The 18,448-nt window shown below is 44.2% G+C and overlaps 1 protein-coding gene across 6 annotated transcripts in view; it reads left to right on the forward strand.

The window, feature by feature from the left end:
• Positions 1-477: 477 nt before the first annotated feature.
• The window catches only part of WIPF1 (WAS/WASL interacting protein family member 1), a 56,247-nt gene continuing 38,276 nt past the window's right edge, over positions 478-18,448 (forward strand). Inside the window, exons 1-2 of one of the 6 annotated variants that reach the window (XM_048309667.1) lie at positions 478-579; positions 2,935-3,032. The gene's annotated coding sequence lies outside the window, so the exon portion shown is untranslated. Of the gene's footprint in view, positions 580-609; positions 3,033-17,722; positions 17,823-18,448 lie in introns of those variants that run through there. The other 5 variants (XM_048309668.1, XM_048309669.1, XM_048309666.1 and 2 more) reach the window with 5 other exon arrangements.

Consider the following 18,448-nt stretch of genomic DNA (forward strand, 5'->3'; position numbering starts at 1 on the left):
GAGGAGCGGGGGCTGTGCCGAGGGCCGGGCAGTGCGGGGCGGCCAGGGCGGCGCGGAAAGCAGAGCTGCCCCTGCGGTGAGGTCACGGCCGGGGAACCGCTGAGGGTTTGAACGGGATGTGTCCTCGGCAGAGCTACCAAAGTCACAGTTCAGGCCGCTGGCACTTGGGGACCGGAACCCATCTCCCTGTGAGGGGGCTCTCTGTAACTCTGACTAGTGTGAACTCCCACCGGGCACAGAGGGATGGGGGCACGGCCATCACCGGCACCCCGCGCTACCTGGGAAGGACCACCCCAGAGGGAGCCCCGCTCCGCCGGCCGGGCCGAGGGGCACAGCCCCGGGAGCGGGGGCAGGGGGCGGACACCCACCCGCGGCGGCCCGGCCCGGCCTCGGGCGCTCTGCGGGGCCGGGGCATGTGCGGCGGCGCGGGCGGCGGGGGAGCGGCGCCCCAGAGCCGCGCCGCGCCGCTTCCTGCCGCTATAAATAGCCGCCCGGCCCAACATGTCCCGGCCGCCGCAGCGGCTGCAGCGCCGGCGGGACCCGCCGTGCCCTCCCGCCGCCTAGCCCGCACGGAGCGCGGTAAGGGGGCTGCGGGAGCCGCACGGGGCTCCCGGCGGGGGACGCGGGTCTCTGGGACGGGCAGGGCTCCAGCGGCCGCCGCGCTGGGGCAGCTCGGCACCCCCGGCCCCACGGGATGAGCGCCCTGCGGGTACGAGGGTCGGGAGCTGAGTCTCGCCTCGTGCCTGTCTGCTCTTTCTCTCTTTTCTTCCAGACTGCTCTGTCTTGGGCTGGACGCGTTCCTCCTGCCTCCCGAAGCTGTGCTGGCAGGCTCCCTGCTTTCCCCTCGCATTCCCGCTTCCCCCGGGGTTGGGCGCGTGCCCGCGGTGGCGGCCGGTGTTGGCCTCTGGGCGCAGCCCCCGGCCCCTCTTGGCAGCTTGGACCGTGCTTCTGCCCGGGCTGCCAGGGAGGTGCCCGGCGGCATCCTTGTCCATCTCTGCTGCTCTACAGCTACGGCTGTGAAATCCTGGCGGGCATGTCAGGGTGGGGAGAGCCACGCTGGGGCTGTGGCACACGCTGGAGCCGTGGCACACACCACTGCCCACACGCGTGGCACCCACGCAGGTGTTTGTGTTGCAGCCTCCCTCAAGTGCTTTCATCTGCAGCGAATGTTGAGGCAGACCGTGTAGTTAGGCTTTATGGTGGAGTCAACAAAGCAGGTCTCTGCCCTCTGAGCTGGCTCTTGGGGGCTTTTTTGAAGGAATCAACTTAGGGAACCTCAAGTAACCAGTCTTCAAGTTTTAGCTTGTCCTGCATTTTGTTTGCCTCTGCTACTCTAATGGCTGTGTTTCATCTTCTAATGAACACCTTCTGGAGTGCAGAGCTGTGTGCCTTCCCAGGGAGTTCCTCAGCTAGCATGTACCCTGTTTGAGCGGCCTCTCCAAAACAAACGCGGTAACAGCACTTGTCTCTGGCACTAAGGTGTGCTTGTTCGGGAACTCACCATGAGGTTCTTCCAAATTGCTCCTTTACTCCTGAAGTGCATTCTCAAAGACAGGGCTGTGATAAGCAGCTGTTCTCAGTTTTGACCTCCAGAGGATGGGCAGTGTTTTTCTTCTCATTCACACCCTTTTTAACTCTGTCCGTCAGCCTTCCCCTCAATTTCTTCTGTCCACTAGCTCTTCCAAGCCCAATTTGGGAGGACAGTGCAGAGACCCAGGAGGCCACATAAAACAGAAGACGTCCTCTCAGAGCCTCGGCTTGGGAGCCTTGCCTTCAGTGAAGGCAGGAGGGATGGCAGTGCTGCTCTGGCTGTGCACTTTTTCAAGCGCTGTCAAGCACGAGGCAAGCTGAGCTGGCATGTACTTTCCCCTCTGCTGTGAGGGGAAGGCGCATATGACGGAGGAAATACAGCAATACAGCTGTTCCAGAGCACTTCTGCCCTCTGTCCAGCGGGAGCACGTGAGGGGGGAGGACAGACGCAGAAAGGGAGATTCAGGAAGAGAGTATGGGGCGTTGGGGAGGGACGAGGGGAAGAGAGGAAAGCTACAAATGGAAAGGAAAAGCTCTTTATATGTGCACAAATCTTACTTAAAGATCTGTTTAGCAAGAGCAAATAGCCTAAAATTATGAAATTGTATCTCGAATCCCTGTCATTGTTCCTCCAGAAAGTGTGGCTTTTCTTTCCTTGAGTATTATGTGTGTCTTTCTGCCTCACTCTTTAGGCTCTTCAGCATCCTCTGACCTCAAGCTGAGCAGGATGTTGCCCTTAGCATCTGCCTGTCAAATGTGTAGTTCTCCATGTTGTACATGAAATTATTATTTCCATAGTTGGTTAAGGCAAGTTCCCGAGGAATGTGAAGCAAGAGGCATGCCAGTTCCTGTGGCTGGCCTTGACTGGAGTGCAGGCATTTTGGGACAGGGGCTGTGCCTGGAGGCTGTGGTTACTCTATGTGTTATTTTGGCAGCTTAGGGATTCTTCCCTCTGCTCCTGTCTCTCCCACCCTTATGTCTTATTGCTGTTCACCTGTTCTTCTGCCTGTGCTGCATCTGCTTCAGCCTCTCTGAGTTATCTGTGGGGTTGTGCTGAAAAGCTCAGAAGTCTGAGTAAGGAGTAAAAGAGAGCAGCTACTCCCTTGTCTGTAGAGAAGTACCCTCTCGGGCCTGTGCTGACTCTCCCCTGCATCCTGCTTTGAGATCCCTCACCTCAACAGCTAGGAATTAAAGCAGTTGAAGCTCTCTAACTTTGTCCTAACTGCTGCTGCTGCCTTGCTGTTTCTTCTGAAATGACACTTTTAACTTTCTCCAGGATTGGTTTACTCTCTGAATGGCATCTGGTAGTAAGGCCCTGTCTTTGGGGACTGCATGGCTACAAGACTACTAAACGTCCTTCTTTTTTTTTTTTTTCCCCATGAAAAACCCAGTTACCTACCCCAGCAGGGTTTCACTGCTTTTTTACCTGTGTACTACTGAAAGTGTGCATCTGAGAAAAGGTATTGGCTATAGAAGGAGCAGTTTCCCACCTGCGATAACAGGTATGACCTTTACATCTGATGATCTCCAGACCCCAAAAAGGCCACTGAGAAGCACAAGCCATGCTAATCCCTTTGAGAAGGGAGCATGCTGCAGTATTTGTCTCCAATACCTACACTGCATAAAGTTCTAACAGCTGTTTAATTTTCTGCCCTGCTTGTACAAACACCCAGCTGCTTTGTAGGGAGAAAAGAGTGTATATTGGTGTTGTCTGACAATTGTGACCTGACAGGAAGGCATAGGCTTCCTTTGGAGCACATATATTGTTCATGGCATACATGTACAATTTAGTAAAAGTCTTTATGCAGCAGCTTTGAGAAATGTTCTGTGCTTTTAACTGCATTGGATCTCCATCTGGTTAATGGACTTGTGTATAGAAACCATATGAAATAATGATGCAGCAGAAGGGAGGGTTTCTTTAAAGTTTATGCTTTTACCATGGTAAACATATCTTAATTATGGCTTCTTCACAATAATGAAGTGTTATCAAAATTCAAATCTAATTAAATATGTCTGTGATCTTTCTACTGATTTCTCTTATTCTTTACTCCAACACTTTCTCATTTTCTTTATGTGATGCACTCTAACACTTGGTCTGTGGGATCTGTTATAAAAAGGGACTGTTTACTGTCTTGGTTCAAAATCCATGGTGCTAGCTGCTATTTGAGTAGGGGTGTGGAGACCCAGTATATGGGGAGATAATTAAATTCTGGGATGGTAGAACAGATTTTGGTAGTACTAAAGAAGTGGATACTGTAAGTAGCCACAAATCTTCAAGGCAGCTGTCTGTCCTGTGTGCAATTAACACCTACTTGTTTAGCTTCTTACTTCAAAGAGGCATGTGAAAATCTGTTACTGAATAATAACTGCTGAACTGTTAGTTGGCAAATAGCCCAGAAAAGGCATTATTAAAAAGTAAATTTAATAAAGATGTCTATAATCCTGCTTTAGTAGAAGGCTTCGTTTGAAGTATTTTGTGTGCTTGTGGTGACCAGAATGATAGCGTAGTGCTCTCATGAAGCACCAGATACATGTATGCAAATATCTGGGTATCTGAAGAGGGGGAAGGAGAAGAAGTAACAAACTGTTTACTGTGTTAGTACTCCGTTGTGGTTCTCTGTGAGGACTGTGTCACTGCTGCTGAGCTGAGAGTGAAATCTGAATAGTAAAAGGATTATTTTTTTCAGTGGCAATAACCTTGAACATCAAGGCCCTGAAAAGTACTGGAGTTGCTCCTCATCCTTGCAGGCACACAAGTCTGCAAGTGCAGCTGTCCTTGGGCCTCATCCAACACAGTTCACAAAGATCAGTGAAGAGTGTCTCCAAGGCTGGAGCTGCAAGTGGTGGGGGAGCAGTTTCATCTAAAACTGAGAGATCAGAGGAGTTCCGAATAGAAAGTTTTTCCTAATTCCTGGAAGGAGATAAATGGGAAGCATGAGTAGTAGTTTGAGTGTCTGTTTTGTAACACTTAACGCAGCCATAACCTCATTAGTGTTCTTAATTTGGATCCAATTACACATAGGTCTGCTTCGGAGTTAAAATATATAGTTCTGTAATTCCTTAAACTACCAGTGTTATAGAAGCAAAAGTTTCTAAGTTTTAATGTGTTTATGTAGCACCCCTGATCTTTAATCTCCTCAGTGTGTGTATGTATGTATTTCCCACCATTTCCTTCTTGGGATAAAGCCCATAATGCGAAGGGCCGTCCAGTCTGCCCATGCATGCTTTCCTGAGAGCCCTCCTTCTGTTTGTGCTAAGCTTGAGCACATAACTCCTGCTGAAGGAACTACAGGATATTCTTTAACGGGAAGTAGTACAGATGTTAAAATAAATGGTCTTAGCAGCCTCAGTGAGCCCAAAATAGCTTCTGCATGTTTCTCTTATGATAAGTTCAGGAAATGGGGTGATTCCCTCTTCCTCCCTCTCCGTAATATTTTGAATGCTGAAATCCTCTTGCCATGAAGAGCAGGCAGTGTGGAGCAGGCTTCTCTGTATTTTTCTGGGCCCTGACTTAACAGGGCCAGAAGTGAGCCCTAAACAGAAATTTGCATTCTTTAGCATATTGTCCTGCTTCCTACAAAAATTTCCAATAAGGTCCTTGGTGGTGAAGGGGGCTAACCACTGAAACTGATTGTCCAGAGGGATTGTGGAGTCTCTGTTGTTGGAAATAGTCTAAAAACTGGATAAGGCCTGAGCAATCTGCTTGAAGCCAGGTTAGCGCTGAGCTAGATGAGATCCAGCAGTTCCGTTCAGCTGGCTGTGTGCCATGTTTTTGCATTTGGGAGAAGCATGGCTGCCTTTGTCTGTCCCCAAAACCAGTGGGAATAAATGTAGTCTTCAAATATCTGAAAATGGCCTTGAGAATTCTGAAGAAAGACTTCAAAAATTGAAGTATGTAGAGAAGCATAGCGTAAGGAAGTAATTTTGCCCAAAGTCTCATAGCAGCAGGTCAGTAATAGTGCTGGGAGAGAATCATAAATCTCCTGGCTGGCAGACTAGTGCCTTGGTAGCTAAAAGAGTTTGTCTTTACACATAAAACTACTTCCTTTCCCTACTCAACTATTTTCAGATCACTTGGCAACAGAGACTACACTTACCTGCTGAGAGATATCTTCTTCTTTTTTTTCTCCGCGCCTTATCTGTCATGTTCATAGGGAGTTTCAGTACTAAAGAAAAATGTAGTGCATTGACTTTTTCAAAAACCTAGAAAATTTTATCTGGAAAAGAATTTGGTGAAATAAAGACAAGAGCTGCAAAGGAAATTTTTAGAAAGTGATGTTATTCCCAGCTAGTTGCACAACAATTAATCTCGTATTTTTTTGTAAGAGCAGAAAATAGCAGACAAAGCTGTACACTGAATCCAAGTTTGAACCTCTATTTGTTTAAAAGAGAAAAATCACTTGAAAACTCTTAAAAATCTGGAAGCTGAGAAGAACACAGATCAGCATTTTAAAGAGCATCATGGAAGGAGTTACGCTGTGAGTTAACTGCATCTGTGTTTCAAATCCAAATGCTACGAACAAGGCACCATTCAGATCTTCAGTTATAAGTTATGCTGAATTCGTTATGCTGCATTTGTTTGAATTCTGTTCAGAGGAGAAAAAGAAAATCATGTCAGATAAAAAAAATCATTACTCTTGTTTTGGTAGCTTGTTTTTTAAGTGATGAAGTAGGATTCTGTTTTTTTGTCTAGCACTTATGCAGGTCATCTGCTAATTATTAGCAGCTGTGGAACTGTGGAGTTGCATAAGCATAACTAAAAGTCAGTGGAGCCTTGCATCATTCTGCAGATCTATCCATTGCTTATTCTCAACAACAGATGAGTTGTGTAGTTCAGTTGACACAAATCCCTAAATGTTAAGAGGGCATCAGCAAGCATGGCAAGTTGGGAAATCCTTTAAGTAATAGAAATCAAGTAGGACAATGCGTTATTTTATTGTTGCCACAACCTGCTGTCCAGTTAGACATGTGCCTTGGTGGTCTGTGAAGAGAGCTGTGTGTCTGAGTAATGCCCTGCAACAGCTGAGCCTGCCAGCTACATAAACCTGTTTTGTCTGGGCAGCTTTGCTTGGAAGATGGGCATGGCCACTATGTGTGGCTGCTGTGGAAGCAAGGCAAGTGTGAGTGCTCTCAAATGTATCCCAAATTAGCCATGCTTAGTGATATGGCTGAGTACAGCAGTCTCTTTTAAGCGTTAGAAAAGGCATCTTTACAATGGGGACACATATAGAGCTGAGAACTTGGAATGTCTTAGCAAGGGAAATACCTGCAGTGCACATGTGAGTGTGTTGGCAGCAGCAGCACAAGGCTGGCAGGTCCAGCCTCTGCCCCTAGGTTTATGATACTGGCTCAGCACATTGCAGGATTTGGTTAGCAGGGGGCATTTCTTCCCACTGAACCTGAGGTTACAGAGAACTTAATCTCCTGTGGTTCTGACTTTAAGTCACAAAATATGTAATGAATTTTCTGGTCCAGACTCTGGCTTTATTTTCAGGGGTTTTTTTCATCTTTTCTTTTGCTGGTTTAAAAATCTCCACAGGCAAGAAAGACTCTGAAAAGGTGAGTACAATGTTACCAAAATATGATCCTTACAATACTTGTTCTTGGAAATTAAGAAGGTAAAATTAGTTTCAGCAGATAGTGTCCCTCTAGACCAGTCCATGCACCCCGTGGCTCAGAACAAAGCCCCATCCCCTCTTTCAAGAACTGAAAGAGAAGTTTAGGTGAGCTCCCTTTTTTCCCCCAACCCTTGTATATTTTTTCTTTTTTTTACTTCCCCTTCCCCCCCTCCCCTTTTTTTCCCTGCCATTTTTAAAGCAGTGATATGAACACTTAAGTGAGGGTGCTTCCCCAGATTAGTGGTGTTTCTGCTGGGCACAACAGTCAGTGCTTCATTAGCTCGCCTCACCAGCAGGCTCTGAAAATGGTGGGACCTTTAGCTGTCCTCAAATTGCCTTGGTCCCTGAGGAAAGCTGTAGGTGCTTGGAGGCAGATTGCAGCTCCAGTTGAAGTAGCACTTCAGAGCTGCAAGCGTGGCGTGAATCAGGAACCTTCTTTTTTTAGGAGTCTGAACAGGATGGTAACTGTAACTAGCACCAGCTAGGTAGCTGTTGAGCAGAAAGACATAGAGGATAAAATGTATTTGGTGGTGAGGGGAAGGGAGGATTGCTTTTTCCCCCCCTTGCCTCCTACCTGAGGAAAGCTTCCTCAGCTAATAATTAAAGGATACTACATCAATGCTCTTTTGGTTCAATTTGATTTGCAGTTTGGCAAACATGGACAGCATCAGTCATGTAGTACTGAGCTCTACAGATCGCTCTTCAATTTACCCCAACTCATCAGTCCTCCATCATGATTACCATCACATCAGTCATTGCTCTCCTTATGCCCTGGTTACCCAGCACTGACTGACCTACTTTACCTAACATATTCCCAAAACTGTTTTTCTGGCATGGAAATGCAAAATAGAGAATTTTCACTGTTACTTTCACATTTGAAGTTACTGAAGACAGTTTTTAAAGGAAGTATTAAATGTAAACCATAAAGGCTGCTGTGTTGTGTGTGTTGTAAGTAAAGAAGCCACTTGCTCACCGTAAGTGAGCTTGCATGACTCAAATAGACTGTCTTTATATGGATCTCTGTTTGGTCAGATGTTCCTTTGTGTATTTCATATGACCGTATGCCTTGTCTTTGATTTTAAGACTGCTGAGATAGGGAATGCATTTGAGCAGTGCCCTGTAGAATACATTTTCTATTACAATGGGATGAAATGAAAAATCAAATGCTAGCAATGTGGTAGTAAAGAAGGTATCCATGTGTGACTATTTCAGTTTTAGAGAGAATGCCATTCAACTGAGGCACGCAGGCAACACCTACTGGTAGATCATTGTGTATGTCTGCAGGTTACATTTTAAACCACTCCAGACTAAGACTACTTTGAAACAGAAAAAGATATTTCTTAGAAGTACGGCTTTTCCAATCTGTAGTCCTGATGGCATCTTGGAATCTGAAACTCTCAAATGGCAGCAGGCAGCCCCAAAACTTTGTTTTAGTAGTAGGCAGAAACAAGTGACAAATAATTATCACTTGGAACTTCCTACTGTATTTTCAAATAAAAGTTCCTCATTTGATCTTAAAGGGTGACTTAGTGAGGTGCCAAATAATTGCTTCTTGGCACAATTTACTTGAAATAGATTATTCTTAATTGAATTGACCAGTGTCCCTTGGGTGTCAATGAACAACTCATGTTCTTATCTCATTTGAAATTAAAACAAAACTGGATAATGCTTTTCAAAGTGAAACTCTGAGGAGTTGCTGCATACTTGCACTTACTTGTACGCTTAGGTGGAACTAGAGCAATATTTATTTTCTCATTTAGTGGTTATCCTTTTCCTAGCAGCTCTCTGCAGGATCAGTGTCTGTAAGTTTTATTATAGCTTTTCCTTTTTTTTTTGTTTGTGCGTCCTTAAAGAAAGTGCATGCTGACTGATGTCAAGAGGAAGACAAATTAACTTGAGCTACTATAGGGAACTAGAAAATGAAGTGTTCCATAACTGACAAACAGCTTGAGATGACTGGACAAGTTCCCTCTTTATTAATCTAAAATGTGCCAGTTGTTTAGCAGAACATCCCTGATAATGCGAGTGAATTGCAGGGTAAAACCCAGTTGGATGTCACCATGTGCAGTACTTAAATGAGAACACTGAGGGATTTTGTGTTTCCAAGGGAAAGAATTGTCATTGTTGTCTTCTGTTTTGTGTTACTTGAAGTTCCTCAAGAAAGTTTCCTCTTAGGAGGAATAATGGAGTTTATAGTAATAATGGTTTATGACTGCTCTTTTTTATTTGAAGGCTTTTCTACTTCTCAAAAAATGTTTGTTCACCATTCACTCACTAATTGATCAGACTGAGGAGGCACTAAAGAAACCATAGTAATTACACCACATGATATCTAATACCACAGCATTTACAGCTTCCAAGGCCTTTGCTCCAGGCCATCCACTGTGAGATGTGGATAGAAGCAAATGAAAATAGAATGGAAAAACTTGCAAGAAGGAAAGTAAAAAAAAAAAAAAAAACAAAAAAAAAAACAAAACCCAAAACTGCACTGCCATTTCTTAGTGAGGCAAGGCTTTGTGCCCTAGGAAGTGGGAACAAAGATAAACAAAAAAATCACTCTGAACTAGCAGTAGCGTTGATAGGTGTAACCTGGGTCCAGTTGTACCCTTGATGTGAGGTTGCTTTGGAAAATCAGTGCTGAGATGACACCAGTGGAGCAGGATTGCCCCAGACAAGGTCAGGACAGCATTTTCCAGGACTTTCCTCTGAGCTGTTTTCTCTTAGGCTTCTGGAGTTGCTCCCTCTCTTGTCTGGTAGACACTACTGGTTGTTTTTGGAAATCACCATTCTCAAGGCAGGATCACTCTTTCTTCTGCTCTAGAGCTCCAGTGCCCTTAACATCTTTGCTTTTAAGTTTTGCAGGGTCACTGTTATGTGATTGTGCTGGGGAGGAAAAAGCCCAGATTATCTGCAGGCTTGTTTGGTGCATAAACCTGAGTTCTGTCAAGTGACATTGGCAAAAATTGCAGCTTAAAGTTTCTGTATTAAAGTCTGGCATGTGCAGGTTCTGGTTTCTTAATTTCTCAATGGAACATGTGACCCCTGGTATCACTGTCATTTCCTCTAATGTGCATCAGTTCAGGATTTCAGACCCTGCCTCTAAGGAATAATGTCTGGTATAGGACAAGTGTAAAAGAACTTTTAAACTGTTCTTAAGGGTATAATTATGGATATAGCCTTAGGGACAACCAAGGGTCTTCAAAATCAGAATTTCCCAAAGTGATGCAAAGTGCTGGCTTTGGCATTTCAGGTTGATAGAACAGTCCTTGTCCCATTTACCAGCAAAAAGCCCGAAGTTAAATATGTCACTAAGTTCACTTAAATCCAAACTAGTACCATCACGAAACCTCAAGTAGGTATATATAGCCTGTATCACAGCTGGTGCAGCCGAGCCCCTGCTGACTGGCAGCAGGTGAAGAAACACCTTTAGACTCCCACAGTGCCTGGGGATGCTTTGAGGCATTGCTGACAAGAGCCAGGAGTATCAGCTCACAATTCATCCTCCGTAAGGAACTGTGCTGGGTCTGCTGGGACTTGGCCCACAGACCAACTGGAACCATTGGGCTCTACCAAAATGCCCATGACTAATCTTTCCTACCCGAAGGGACCCATGCTGTAGTGTCCCACTTACTCTGGGGCAGCTCTAAGTTTTCAGGCCAAGCAGGAGGGTTTTTAGGAGGTCTTTGCTGTTTTCCTCTGTGCTGTTCTCTTAAGTCACTGCTGTGGTGTAGCCTCTCAGGAAAGCCAGCCAGCTTTGCTGAATAGTCTAGAAATTGGACTGTAAGGTATTGCTGCTCTGTTAGCAGCACTCTTTCAGGCAGGCATGCTTCAAAGTACACAGTCTGGGGTTTCTGTTAAGCATAGGTAATGCCCTTGGAGCCATAAGCCATAAACTTAGCTGTAAATTTAATTTTTCAGTTCTCTGCTGTGTACTTGGTCTTTTGCTAGTGGGAGAGAAAAGAAGAAACAAAACACATGTAGAGTGGGATGCAGACAGATGATTACATCTTCAGTGATAGTTGTGTGTTGAACTTCTGCTAATGAGGGAGACCAGGTGCCAAGCTGTTTTGAGCCAGAATATCATATTACTGCCTCTGCTTTCAAGCTCCACCTGCATATTTGGGTTATCCTGACTGTCAGTTCCCATCAGAATCTGCATCAGAAGTCCAGCTCCTTTTATTGGTCTGGCTGTGGGTACAGTGGGCTGTTCCCATACCCTTTTGAGGTAGAGGTGTTGCTTTGCCTTGTGAGTGCAGTCTCCTGACAACTGACTCAGTTTCAGCAGCTGATGAAACCAGGTTTTGGTGAATGGCAGTACAGGGCATTTTATTCTAAATCAGCAGTTTACTCCCTAAGCCAGGTGAGCTGTGGCTAAACATTGCTTTCTGCCAGATCTAGCGTAGTCTACGTGCAATGAGTTGGTAACTCCAGGTCTGCAAGACAAAAGTTCCTGCTCAAAATGGCATTGCATGATTTTCGTGCTGAAAGCCATCATGAAGTAGTCAGATTGTCAACAAGGAATTGGGCTGCTTCTGATGGCTCATGAGTGATCCTCTTGGACCAGGGCCCAAGGTGGGCATAGTGGTGTGAGCAGTCTCGCTTGGATGTGTCCCATGTGGCGATACCTCACATGCAGGCAGGATGTAGGGTTTCACAACAGGGCTGAGGTTTTTTCACTGTCTAAGGAAACAGAGAATGTTAGTCTCCAAGGCTGTTAATCTGGATGCTTTTCATGGACTCTCTGTCACTTTTTTAACTACTGCTCTCTGAAATCATAGTGGCAAACTCTCCTAATTCATAGTAATTGCACAGATAATTAAATGATAACATGGTATGTGGTGTATATACATATTCATATACTGAGCCTCCCGTTCTCCTGTTTATTTTTGGGAGAATATAACTGTTGATAAATATCAATGAAACAAAACCACATGATCTGATCTTGTGCATGACCTGGTCTTGCTTACCTTATTTGGATATAGTTCAGATGAGTATGGGATTGCTGGCACTTGTAGCTAAGCAAAGAATAAAATTTCATCCATTATAAAGCAGAGAAGCTGATTCTATTTTGTAATCACCCAGCAGCTATGCATAGGCTCCCATCTGTGGCTGTATTTGGCTTCCAGTTATTCCTGATGTGGAATATATCACCCATGGGAAGAATGCAAGAAATGGACTAAAGTTCCCAAAGATTGGGACTTGCTTTCCCTTTAAAGAAAAATTAGAAGGGTGTGAGCTTTGGCTAGGAGATTTAGAATGTAAAGTGGAAATAAACTAAGCATCAGTAACAGCTTGAAATTGTATGGCCTGTGTCAGATGAAAAATTGCTCTTACTAATGAATATTGTTGTGTGGCTTTAAAATGTATGATGTTCTGGCAAATCACGACTTCTAAGATGTAAGTTTGTTTAGCTTTATTTGCATGTATCCATGTACATATATGTACACAAATGTTAATGGGAAGTTTGAATATAAAATATTACTCAGATTCAAGTGTGATCTTTTTAAAACTGTTGATGTTTTCTACTGAAATAACCAAGTATATAAAAATACGTCATCAAATATTCAGTTGAATACTTTGAAAATTTTCTGACTCCTGTGAATAGCTGAAGACAAGTTTCTCAATAATAAATAACTTTGCCATCATAGCAATTCTCATGTATTGAGAAAAGGTACTTGAAGCCTAGACATGTGATTGGAAAAGTATAGCGAACACTGCTCTAGAAAAACAGCGACACAGATTTTACTGGACAAAGAGTGTTGAAATACCCTTTGGAAAGATAGCATGGATTGTTTTTCTCTTGGCTGACCTGCTGAGTAAGTCCATATTCTTTGATAGGTCAAAGAGAAACTGTGTCCCAGGATTATTGAATAAAAAAGCTACAAACTAAGAAATCAGGTTTTATGTGAAAATAAGTATTGGAAGCCACAACCAGCACTCTTACTTTTATTAAAACTTCCTTTTTGGTTCCTGAGAACATACTAAGGTTATTAGAAGTATGTATAATGATATGAAGGGACTTCCATGCAGAGTTCTCATTTTAGAAATATATATAATTATATATATGTATGAAATAATACCTATGCACTGCAGAACTCCTCTTCAAGAGTCTGTTAATGTCAATGCTAAAGGAGCAGGGAGGACAAGTAACTTTGAGAGCGAGGTTTGTCAGTTCAGCAGTTTTTACTCAAGAAATACATAGGCATTTCTAGGCAAAAGTACGTTTTCTTATGAATGGCTTTTATTTATGTGGCTGTCCTCTGAAAGGATAGCCTGTGGCTAAACCCAAGAGTGCTAGCTGAAAATGTAATCTCATATGCACATAGCTGTGTAAAGGGCTTTGGCCCAGAAGTTGTTGAGTTTGTGAGGAGGGGGTTCACTGTTTTCAGACAGGACTGGAACAGTGTAAAAACTCTTCATTTTCCATAGAGACATGACTAGAAAGTGGGAATCTGCCAGAACATTTTTGATGATCAGATTTTGTCCACATCCTGGATGAAGGACAAAATAGATTCCCTGTTTTATCTGGTATGATTCTCCCACCCCCAAGGAATGTGTTAATATTTTATCATTTTGAAGAAATGTAGTGGGCGACATTAAATATTTACATCTCTCCGAAGTCACACAGATGCCACCAGGATACCTAGCTCTACATCACACATGCTCTAATTCACCCCAAACACCCACTGTTTACTAATCTTCAGCCCCCATCTGTGCCGATAATGAGAAAGAGGAAATGGAAACAGCAGGGATTATATGCTACTGAGAAGTCCCAGTTTCTGGTTGTAATTCTTTCAACAAACTCTTGCCGACTGTGCTCCTGCTTTGAAGTTTGAACACCTCTGTATTAGTGCTTGGCTCTGGTGATTTGGCTGACAGATCTGGGCATGGTTGGTTTATTTGTAGTTGCACGTTCACAGTTCCACACGATGGTTTACTCTTGCACTTGCCTGTGTTGTGCCTGCTCAGAGTCGGGGCAGTACAGATCATTTTGCCCAAGCACTAAGATGCTAATTGCTCAAATTTGCTGGTGACAGGTACCAGATAGAAAACAGTCCCCACCATATCCACTGTTCTCTGTGTGTGTGTGTGTGTGTGTGTGTGTGTGTATAGTCATAGCCATATTGGTGAATGGGGTGGGTTTTCATATCATGAATAAATATGGCCCATTTTTATAAAGCAAAAAGTATGTGTGGGTTTTGAATGCTGGGTTTCAGCATGCTCTGTTAGTCTGGATCATTGTGTCCAGTATACTCAGATGTGTAGATAGTGCAAATTTCTAAACCAAAAACCTCAGAGCCCATGATTGCATTCTTATCCCTGTAGCACAGGACGAGGAAATCATTTGTGTAAATAGCTTTACATCAGTGTCTATTAACATCCCTCTGTACCTTATCTGTCAGGCCACTGTGCAGCTTGTTCTCGCTGCTGGGGTGGTCCTTTATTCTTAAATCAAATTCCGTTTGATCCCATGGCAAGTTGAGGGGAAGTCAATTTATGGTTTCAAAAACAACTTGTGCCATCTGCAGGGTTACTAACACACGTCTCCATTAAGTACCCAGGTGTACATAAAGGAGAGCTTCAGGTATGCTTTCCACTCAGAAGCTAAAGAGATGGTTTTGTCTTGTGTGTGTATATATACATATATATATATATATATATTTATATATATATATATATGCGCGTAAACCGAGACATAGCATTAGTTGCAAGTGGTTTGCTTGCACAAGATGACTGCCAAAAATCCCTGTTGGAGCTTTGTTCCTCTGAAAGATGCCAGCCAACAGATTTCTCATCTGTGACAAGGATGGAGAAATAAATGGTTTGTTTACAGGGGATGGAATTTATCAGGCTTTAGATGTTTCTCTTCTTGTCTTAGTGGTCCACAGTCAGAGTTGACAAATGCTCTGGTGTCAGTGGTGACTCAGCAAAGCCCGCTGTGCGAGAGCTCTGGGCACGGTGGGTCCCGCGGTGTCACACAGCTGCCTTTGCTGTCCCTGCCGTGCCTCTCCATGGCCCCGCTGAAGGGCACGCCGAGGCTCGGAGCTTGGCTGGAGCAGCACCCTGGGAGGCTGTTTTCTTTGGGCGCAGATTAAAAGTGGCTGGGAGGCTGCTGCGAATTACCTGCTGGGTGAGCAAATTCCTCCCATCTTGAACAACCCCAAATGTCTGAGGGGGATATGAAAGTACATTTGCCCCACCAGCAACTCCAAGCACAGCTCTGGCACAGTCCATTATGTGTGACTAGATCCTCACAGAGAGGTTGACACATTAAAAGTGACTTTGTAAATGTAGCCCCTTGTTAAAATGGAGAGAAATAACCCATCTCTTGTGAGGGATCCAGGCTGTCTGAAAGCTCCTGGGGGAGCAGCTGGGGGAGGACAAAGAGGCAGTGTGCTGAGAGCAAGCATGGCCACTTCCTGAACTCTTCAACTTCCCCTCAGCGCCTCTGAAGCTCGGGGTCTGGCATATCATGTCTCTGCACGCTTACCGAGGGGAAAATGCTTAAGCTGCATGAGCCTCACAGTGCTCTCAAGTGTCTTCCAGTGTAAATAATACCATGGCCATTTGGCCCAAAACCTTCAGCGGGGGCAGAGCAGGTGCATCTGCAGACATGTGTTTGCACATGCTTTCCTACTACAGCTGCAGGAGCTCAGAGGTGCGTGCACAAGTAGGGGGTGTGTGTGAGTCTCATGCAAAAGCATCCATTTTATGGGCTAGTTCGTTGTGGGTTTTTTCAGTCATGCATGTATTTCCTTTTGCATGGGTGTCCTGTGCATGTTTACACATAAAACACTTACGTCTTTTATTAGCTGGGGGGAATTTGTTTAATACTTAGCTGCTTCTCTGTAAATCCTGTGTGTTGCTGCCTTTTTGCCAGAGGTCACTGCTCTCACATCTCTGTGGGTAGGAGGGATTTTCAAAACCATTATTACTCTGTTTCCAGTTATTTTAACCCCCGATAAAAATTATTTGAGCTAGTTTGGCGTATTTGATGGTAATGAACTAGTGAGCGGTGGTAAGAAGCCCTGAGGCAGGAGGTGGGAATGTAATCCCTGGCTGGTGGTCACCAGGAGGCTGTTCCCAACTTTGATGGCTTCATCTGGCACAGTTTAATTTTAAAGATGATATTTTAGTGAAAACTTCTTAATTTATGTAGAAATTGCATGGAATTCATCCACCCATGGGCAAAGAAGCAGCTCCCATTGGCTTGCTCTGGATCTCTCACCGTAGCCATGGTTTTGTGTGACAGCCTGGGTAGTGGCAGAGCCAGCTTCCTGCTAGCACTTGTCTGGTTTTGCCTGAGAAAAAGGGGAGAAAAAAAACCTAATGAGCTTTCAACCACTAGATCAGCTCCTCAGTGTGGTCCATGGCACAGGCTGTGGAACCACTATGCCAACACACCTGAGGCAGCTGTGGGGTACAGCGGGAGAACTGAATGGTGATGGCAGGACAGCCATGAATGAGTGTTGCTGCCAAAAGCTTTGCATCGCAAATTTGCAGCATCACTGGCTGTTCACTCTCTTCCTGCCTTAAAGGTTTTCACATTCACACTTAGGTACAGCTAAAGCAAATCTGTGCCCCAGCACAGATGTTTGCAGTCAGTCTGTAAGATAACCCCTCTGGGTTTGTAACCCACCGCATTCATGCAGGCCTTGCCAGGCTGATCAGTCCTCCAGGCACAGGTCTGTTGTTATTTCATCTCTCACTAAATAAAGGAGTGTGGCTTTTATCTTTACCCCCTCCATTAGCTTGATTGAAGAGTGTTTAGCATTTTCCACAAGGAGCATCTTCCAGCAGAGCAGTATCTCTTTGCTGAGTCTGGTGTGACCATTCTGTCTCTACTCTGATGTGATAGTCCTCAAACTTTATCTCTGGGCTGTGTCAGTATTCTTCTGGTGATGCTCTTAGGGTTAGATTGCCTTTCCAAAATTCATGTGTCTTTAAAAAAAAATAAATACTGATAAAGCACCACCTATTGACTAGTCCTGTAAACATACTGCTCTAATCCAGGACTTTACTGTCCTTCCTTTTGTGATATATGTTCAGGCCTGTTTGCCCAGTGCTAGATAACAATATGTGGATGCACACTGCTACAACTGATAAAATCTCTACTCTTCTGAAGACATAGACTACTTTTCATAGGACTGGAACTTCTGTTTGCTGTATTCAAATGAAAGTATTTCTGATGACTGCATCTGTTTGAATTCATCAATTCATTACTACTCTGAACATTTGATAAACAAATGTCCTTGAACTGAAATTTCCCATGCATGCAGTGTAATTACATTCTCCACTTCTGCATTTGTTTCTCCTTTAAAATAAGGGAGGGAGGGACACGGAGCATACTGTGACAGAATCACATTCAGCATTTGGTATTAATATAAAGAAATAGTACAAAAAGGTCCATTGAATCATGGAGTGACTCAGAAGGCAGTAGAGGAGGGATTTCTGGCTATGCAGAAATGTCAGTGGTTCAACATTAGATCAGAAATTTCTTTAACACGTTGTGAGGGACAGTTAGTTGTTTCATCTATGTTAAAACATAAGCAAAGTGAGTCTAGCAAGGTGCGGGGAGGAAGTGTGTGTCACATGTTCCTCTACAGGAAACGAGACTGAAGCTGCTGAGGAAGTTCAGAACTGGGCGACCTCCAACAGATTCAAATAGCACAGGTTAGTTCTCTCAAAACATCTCTTTAGCTGTCCTACAGGGGTTTTGCACATGTATTTTCAGTGATTTTTTGCAGCAGTGGATAAGGAGTGGTCTATATGGCAGTTGTGGCAGCAGGTAGTTAGTAGCATGGGATTTCAGAGCAGAACTCTACAGGGCAAAAATAGGAAGCTCATCTGCGAGTTAGTTTGGTTTGTGAGAAGCTTGGAGCCTGCCTTGCAGTATAACAGCAGTGTGGGCCTGAGTCACATAAGTGTGAATGACATCTTCTCCATCTTGTTAAGACTTTCATAAAATAAGTTAAAGGTCTGGATTTTTAATAGAAGTGTTCAGTATTAATAAATACCAGACAGCACTTTTCCAAGCACAGGTTAAAATCATTTAATGTAGTGAAAACTTCACTTAGTTTGTTTTGGCTGTACCAAGTATATAGCTTTTCTCTTTGATTTTACTGGTGTAATTTCTTGTTAAGGTGTTCTCTCATTCCTGTTGATTTCTGTTGAGAAATTGCATCACAGCTTTTCTGTGCTGGGGGGTGTTGACTTGGGAGCACATTGCATCAGGAATGAAATGAAGCTGGGTTGGTGCTGGAGAATTTGGGAGCTCTCAGAGGGAGACTCTTTAATGG

This window comes from Corvus hawaiiensis, chromosome 7 (assembly GCF_020740725.1).
Source record: "Corvus hawaiiensis isolate bCorHaw1 chromosome 7, bCorHaw1.pri.cur, whole genome shotgun sequence".
Lineage (NCBI taxonomy): Eukaryota > Metazoa > Chordata > Aves > Passeriformes > Corvidae > Corvus > Corvus hawaiiensis.